Here is a 6,554-nt window from a genome sequence, read left to right as displayed (position 1 = left end):
GTTCACAATTTTTTAAGTCCATCTCTAATCTCTTGCATAAACAAATAAGATATTTGCCAAGGTGTGTCTCCGGCAAAAATAGCACCTCGGGGCAATATCGCCGCGGAATATACATAAGTGCATGAACTGCCGGGTCATTTCCTAGGCCCGGGCAGTTCCAAGCCATGATCCTCATGAAGGAAATATGCCCTAGAGGCAATAATAAAGTTATTATTTATTTCCTTATATCATGATAAATGTTTATTATTAATGCTAGAATTGTATTAACCGGAAACATAATACTTGTGTGAATACATAGACAAACAGAGTGTCACTAGTATGCCTCTACTTGACTAGCTCGTTGATCAAAGATGGTTATGTTTCCTAGCCATAGACATGAGTTGTCATTTGATTAACGAGATCACATCATTAGGAGAATGATGTGATTGACTTGACCCATTCCGTTAGCTTAGCACTCGATCGTTTAGTATGTTGCTATTGCTTTCTTCATGACTTATACATGTTCCTATGACTATGAGATTATGCAACTCCCGTTTACCGGAGGAACACTTTGTGTGCTACCAAACGTCACAACGTAACTGGGTGATTATAAAGGTGCTCTATAAGTGTCTTCGAAGGTATTTGTTGGGTTGGCGTATTTCGAGATTAGGATTTGTCACTCCGATTGTCGGAGAGGTATCTCTGGGCCCACTCGGTAATGCACATCACTTAAGCCTTGCAAGCATTGCAACTAATGAGTTAGTTGCGGGATGATGTATTACGGAACGAGTAAACAAACTTGCCGGTAACTAGATTGAACTAGGTATTGAGATACCGACGATCGAATCCCGGGCAAGTAACATACCGATGACAAAGGGAACAACGTATGTTGTTATGCGGTCTGACCGATAAAGATCTTCGTAGAATATGTGGGAGCCAATATGAGCATCCAGGTTCCACTATTGGTTATTGACCGGAGACATGTCTCGTTCATGTCTACATAGTTCTCGAACCCGTAGGGTCCGCACGCTTAAAGTTTCGATGACGGTTATATTATGAGTTTATGAGTTTTGATGTACCGAAGGTTGTTCGGAGTCCCGGATGTGATCACGGACATGGCGAGGAGTCTCGAAATGATCGAGACATGAAGATTGATCGGTCGGATCGTGAAGACGTACCGAGGGGTTACCGGAACCCCCCGGGGGCTTAATGGGCCATAGTGGGCCTTAGTGGAGAAGAGGAGAGGCGGCTAGGGTAGGGCCGCACGCCCCTCCCCCTCTAGTCTGAATAGGACAAGGAGAAGGGGGCGGCGCCCCCCTTCCTTCCTCTCTCCCTCCTCTTTCCCCCTTCTCCTAACCCAACAAGGAAGGGAGGGAGTCCTACTACCGGGAGTAGGACTCCTCCTGGCGCGCCTTCTCCTGGCCGGCCGCACCTCCCCCCTTGCTCCTTTATATATGGGCGCAGGGGGCACCCCATAGACACAACAATTGATTTGATCTTTTAGCCGTGTGCGGTGCCCCCCTCCACCATAGTCCACCTCGATAATACTGTAGCGGTGCTTAGGCGAAGCCCTGCCTCGGTAGAACATCATAATCGTCACCATGCCATCGTGCTGAGGAAACTCTCCCTCAACACTCGGCTGGATCGGAATTCGAGGGACGTCATCGGGCTGAAAGTGTGCTGAACTCGGAGGTGCCGTACGTTCGGTACTTGATCGGTCGGATCGTGAAGACGTACGACTACATCAACCGCGTTGTGCTAACGCTTCCGCTTTCGGTTTACGAGGCTACGTGGACAACACTCTCCCCTCTCGTTTCTATGCATCACCATGATCTTGCGTGTGCGTAGGATTTTTTTTGAAATTACTACATTCCCCAACAGTGGTATCAAAGCCTGGTTTTATGCGTAGATGTCATATGCACGAGTAGAACACAAGTGAGTTGTGGGCGATATAAGTCATACTGCTTACCAGCATGTCATACTTTGGTTCGGCGGTATTGTTGGATGAAGCGGCCCGGACCGACATTACGCGTACGCTTACGTGAGACTGGTTCTACCGACGTGCTTTGCACACAGGTGGCTGGCGGGTGTCAGTTTCTCCAACTTTAGTTGAACTGAGTGTGGCTACGCCCGGTCCTTGCGAAGGTTAAAACAGCACCAACTTGACAAACTATCGTTGTGGTTTTGATGCGTAGGTAAGAACGGTTCTTGCTCAGCCCGTAGCAGCCACGTAAAACTTGCAACAACAAAGTAGATGACGTCTAACTTGTTTTTGCAGGGCATGTTTGTTGGAAATATGCCCTAGAGGTAATAATAAAAGTATTATTATATTTCAATGTTCATGATAAATGTCTTTTATTCATGCTATAACTGTATTATCCGGAAATCGTAATACACATGTGAATACTTAGACCACAATATGTCCCTGGTGAGCCTCTAGTTGACTAGCTCGTTGTGATCAACAGATAGTCATGGTTTCCTGACTATGGACATTGGATGTCGTTGATAACGGGATCACATCATTAGGAGAATGATGTGATGGACAAGACCCAATCCTAAGCATAGCATAAAAGATCGTGTAGTTCGTTTTGCTAGAGCTTTGCCAATGTCAAGTATCTCTTCCTTCGACCATGAGATCGTGTAACTCCCGGATACCGTAAGAGTGCCTTGGGTGTATCAAACGTCACAACGTAAATGGGTGACTATAAAGGTGCATTACAGGTATGTCCGAAAGTATCTGTTGGGTTGACACGGATCGAGACTGGGATTTGTCACTCCGTATGACGGAGAGGTATCTCTGGGCCCACTCGGTAATGCATCATCATAATGAGCTCAATGTGACCAAGGTGTTGGACACGGGATCATGCATTACGGTACGAGTAAAGTGACTTGTCGGTAACGAGACTGAACAAGGTATTGGGATACCGACGATCGAGTCTCGGGCAAGTAACGTACCGATTGACAAAGGGAATTGCATACAGGGTTTGATCGAATCCTCGACATCGTGGTTCATCCGATGACAACATCGAGGAGCATGTGGGAGCCATCATGGGTATCCAGATCCCGCTGTTGGTTATTGACCTGAGAGCGTCTAGGTCATGTCTGCATGTCTCCCGAACCCGTAGGGTCTACACACTTAAGGTTCGGTGACGCTAGGGTTATTAGGAAGACTAGTATGTGACTACCGAATGTTGCTCGGAGTCCCGGATGGGATCCTGGACATCACGAGGAGCTCCGAAAGGGTCCGGAGGTAAAGATTTATATATGGAAAGTTGTCAAACGGACACCGGGAAGTTCCGGGGTCATACCGGTATTGTACCGGGGCCACCGGAAGAGTTCCGAGGGTCCACCGGGAGGGGCCACCCCTCCCGGGGGGCCACATGGGCTGCGTGGGGCAGGGAGCCAGCCCCTGGTGGGCTGGCCGCACCCCCTCCCTTGGGCCCATGCGCCTAGGGTTGAGGGGGGAACCCTAGAGGGGGCGCCCCCTCTTGGCTTGGGGGGCAAGCCACCCTCTCCCCCTCTTCCCTTGGCCGCCGCACCCCCCCTAGATGGGTTCTAGGGGGCCGGCCCCCTTCTCCCTTCCCCCTATAAATAGAGGGGTGAGGGGAGGGCAGCCGCACCACCCTCCAAGGCGCAGCCCTCCCCTCCCCAACACCTCTCCTCCTCCGTTGTGTGCTTGGCGAAGCCCTGTCGGAGTACTGCCTCTCCACCATCACCACGCCGTCGTGCTGCCGGTGGAGCTGTCTTCCTCAACCTCTCCTTTCCCCTTGCTGGATCAAGAAGGAGGAGACGTCTCCCGTCCCGTACGTGTGTTGAACGCGGAGGTGCTGTCCGTTCAGCACTTGGTCATCGGTGATTCGAATCACGTCGAGTACGACTCCATCATCACCTTGCAAGCTTCCGCACGCGATCTACAAGTGGTATGTAGATGCAAGCTCTCTCCCTTGACTCGTTGCTTAGATGAACTCATAGATGGATCTTGGTGAAACCGTAGGAATTTTTTTTAATTTTCTGCAACGTTCCCCAACAGTGGCATCATGAGCTAGGTCTATGCGTAGTTCTCTTTGCACGAGTAGAACACAATTTTGTTGTGGGCGTGGATTTTGTCATCTTACTTGCCTCTACTAGTCTTTTCTTGCTCAACGGTATTGTGGGATGAAGCGTCCCGGACCAACCTTACACGTACGCTTACGTGAGACCGGTTCCACCGACTGACATGCACTAGTTGCATAAGGTGGCTGGCGGGTGTCTGTCTCTCCCACTTTAGTTGGAGCGGAATCGATGAACAGGGCCCTTATGAAGGGTAAATAGAAGTTGACAAAATCATGTTGTGGTGATTCGTAGGTAAGAAAATGTTCTTGCTAGAACCCAATTGCAGCCACGTAAAAGATGCAACAACAATTAGAGGACGTCTAACTTGTTTTTGCAGCAATTGATCATGTGATATGATATGGCCAGAAGTTGTGATGAATGATGAATTGTGATGTATGAGATCATGTTCTTTGTAATAGGATTCACGACTTGCATGTCGATGAGTATGACAACCGGCAGGAGCCATAGGAGTTGTCTTTATTTTTTGTATGACCTGCGTGTCATTGAATAACGCCATGTAAACTACTTTACTTTATTGCTAAACGTTAGTCATAGAAGTAGAAGTAGTCGTTGGCGTGACAACTTCATGAAGACACGATGATGGAGATCATGATGATGAAGATCATGGTGTCAAGCCGGTGACAAGATGATCATGGAGCCCCGAAGATGAAGATCAATAGAGCTATATGATATTGGCCATATCATGTCACAACTATATAATTGCATGTGATGTTTATTATGTTTATGCATCTTGTTTACTTAGGACGACGGTAGTAAATAAGATGATCCCTTATAAAATTTCAAGAAGTGTTCTCCCCTAATTGTGCACTGTTGCTACAGTTCGTCGCTTCTAAGCACCACGTGATGATCGGGTGTGATGGATTCTTATGTTCACATACAACGGGTGTAAGACAGTTTTACACAGCGAAAACACTTAGGGTTAACTTGACGAGCCTAGCATGTGCAGACATGGCCTCGGAACACGGAGACCGAAAGGTCGAACACGAGTCGTATGGAAGATACGATCAACATGAGAATGTTCACCGACGATGACTAGTCCGTCTCACGTGATGATCGGACACGGCCTAGTCGACTCGGATCATGTAACACTTAGATGACTAAAGGGATGTCTAATCTGAGTGGGAGTTCATAATTTGATTAGAACTTTATTATCATGAACTTAGTCTAAAACCTTTGCAAATATGTCTTGTAGATCAATGGCCAACGCTAATGTCAACATGAACTTCAACGCGTTCCTAGAGAAAACCAAGCTGAAAGATGATGGCAGCAACTATACGGACTGGGTCCGGAACCTGAGGATCATCCTCATAGCTGCCAGGAAACAATATGTCCTAGAAGGACCGCTAGGTGACGCTCCCGTCCCAGAGAACCAAGACATTATGAATGCTTGGCAGTCTCGTGCTGATGATTACTCCCTCGTTCAGTGCGGCATGCTTTACAGCTTAGAACGGGGGCTCCAAAAGCGTTTTGAGCACCACGGAGCATATGCGATGTTCGAAGAGCTGAAACTAGTTTTTCAAGCTCATGCCCGGGTCGAGAGATATGATGTCTCCGACAAGTTCTACAGTTGTAAGATGGAGGAAAACAGTTCTGTCAGTGAGCACATCCTGAAGATGTCTGGGTTGCACAACCGTATGACCCAGCTGAACATTAACCTCCCAGATGAGGCGGTCATTGACAGAATCCTCCAGTCGCTCCCACCAAGCTACAAGAGCTTTGTGATGAACTACAACATGCAGGGGATGGAAAAGACCATTCCTGAAGTGTTCTCGATGCTAAAGTCAGTAGAGGCTGAAATCAAGAAAGAACATCAAGTGTTGATGGTCAATAAGACCACTAAGTTCAAGAAGGGCAAGGGTAAAAAGAACTTCAAGAAGGACGGCAAAGATGTTGCCGCGCCTGGTAAGCCAGTTACCGGGAAGAAGTCAAAGAATGGACCCAAGACTGAGACTGAGTGCTTTTATTGCAAGGGGAAGGGTCACTGGAAGCGGAACTGCCCTAAATACTTAGCGGATAAGAAGGCTGGCAACACCAAAGGTATATTTGATATACATGTGATTGATGTGTACCTTACCAGTACTCGTAGTAACTCCTGGGTATTTGATACCGGTGCCGTTGCTCATATTTGTAACTCACAGCAGGAGCTACGGAATAAACGGAGACTGGCGAAGGACGAGGTGACGATGCGCGTCGGGAATGGTTCCAGAGTCGATGTGATCGTTGTCGGCACGCTGCCTCTACATTTACCCACGGGATTAGTTTTGAACCTTAATAATTGTTATTTAGTGCCAAGTTTGAGCATGAACATTGTATCTGGATCTCGTTTAATACGAGATGGCTACTCATTTAAGTCTGAGAATAATGGTTGTTCGATTTATATGAGAGATATGTTTTATGGTCATGCTTCGATGGTCAATGGTTTATTCTTAATGAATCTCGAGCGTAATATTACACATGTTCAT

Source organism: Triticum dicoccoides, chromosome 7A (assembly GCF_002162155.2).
Source record: "Triticum dicoccoides isolate Atlit2015 ecotype Zavitan chromosome 7A, WEW_v2.0, whole genome shotgun sequence".
NCBI lineage: Eukaryota > Viridiplantae > Streptophyta > Magnoliopsida > Poales > Poaceae > Triticum > Triticum dicoccoides.
This window is presented reverse-complemented; position numbering follows the sequence as displayed.